This window comes from Propithecus coquereli, unplaced genomic scaffold, assembly GCF_000956105.1.
Source record: "Propithecus coquereli isolate 6110/MARCELLA unplaced genomic scaffold, Pcoq_1.0 Scaffold196, whole genome shotgun sequence".
Classification (NCBI taxonomy): domain Eukaryota; kingdom Metazoa; phylum Chordata; class Mammalia; order Primates; family Indriidae; genus Propithecus; species Propithecus coquereli.
The window spans coordinates 429,308-430,957 of record NW_012144522.1 but is presented as its reverse complement, the minus strand read 5'-3'; positions in this window follow the sequence as shown (position 1 = coordinate 430,957).

Sequence of the window (1,650 nt, the reverse complement as noted above, 5' to 3'; positions counted from 1 at the left end):
CCAGTCCCACCCTGTGGCTATGTTCCGAGCATGGAATGCATCATTGTATTATAATAAACATACTCAACGACTATCCCAATCCCCACAGAAGTTCCCTGATGTGTGGAGTGAGGGCTGTGATGCTAGGGAAGACCAAGTGGAAACCACTAGAACTGCCTCTATCTACGTAACTAGTAAAACGAAAACAATACAGAATTCCTGAAGGAATTTCAGAGATGAGGGCCGTCATCGAGGACTTAAAGGATGCACTGTTGGTAATTCCCACCACATTCCTATTTGACTCTCCTATTTGGCCTTACAGAAGACAGGTGGACCTTGCATAATGACAGTGGAGTCCTTTAATCTTAACCAGGTGTTGACTCCAACTGCAGCTGCTGCACCAGATGTGGTTTTGCTGTTGAAGCAAATTAACACATCCGCGGTACCTGGTATTTGATCTGGAAAATGACATTTTCTCCATCACTGTTAATACGAAACACCAGAGAGAGTTTTCTTTCAGCTGTCAAGTGCATCAGGGCACCTTTAGGGTCCTACCTCAGAGGCATATCAGCTCTCCAGCCCTATGTGATAGTTCACAGAGAATTTGATTACCTTTGCCTTCCACAAGATATATCACCAGCCTATTACACTGATGACATTATGCTACTGGACCGAGTGTGCAAGAAGTATTAATAGCAACTACTGTAGATTTGTTGGGAAGACTATTGCACGTCAGAGGATGCCGAATAAATCCAACAAAAAGTCTGGGGTCTTCCACTCCACTGAAATTGTTAAGGATCCATTGGCATGGGATATGCCAAAATAGTCCATCTAAGGTGAAAAGTTGATTGTTGCATGTGGTCCTTTCTGCAACCAAAGGGGACATAATGCTTCGTGAAACTCTTGGGATTTTGAAGGGAACAGATTCCTTATTTGGGGGTGCTACTTCAGCCCATTCACCAGGTGAGCTAAAAAGCTTTGCGTGAAGAACTGGAGAAGGTTCTGCAACAAATCCAGGCTGGGATGCAAACTGTGATGCCACTGGGGCCATGTGATCCAGCAGCCTGTTGGTGCTTAACGTGTCAGTTGGAGATACAGATGCTCCTTCAGGGCAGTCTGCACTGGGTGGGCTATGATGTCCTAGTCCCCACACGCCCCTCCACACCCTGTGATGCTGGGCTGTGGCTCTGACCCCTGACCCTTCCTTTCCCACCTAGCCCTAGGGAGGCCCTGTCACTAGGCGGGTGCTAAGAGAGGTCCAGGACTGAGAGAGGAGGTGGGACATGACCAGGTTGATGCTCTCAAATATCTCCACTGTAAACTGAAATCTCCCAAGTACACAGATGTGAACGCGCAAAAGAAGCAATGGTTTGTGCAAATGTTGCTGGGCGGGGCTTCTTGGACTGTCAAATCTGCAAACAGCCAGATGTGTCTGGGATGGTTGGTGAATTCTACCCAGGACCCTAATGGGCCTCCCTGGGCACATGTATCCATAGAACAGGGGCCCTGTGACTATGGAGGGTGGTCTTGTAGCCCAAATCCCTGATGACCTGGAGTCTGCTCATCATTTTCTCCGCCTGTCTAGTCATTGAAGTCTGCACCTCCCTCCCAGGCCTCCTGGGACCTGGAGGATTTCTGCATTTCCTTGGCTTTTAAAAGGTTCTCCTGTAG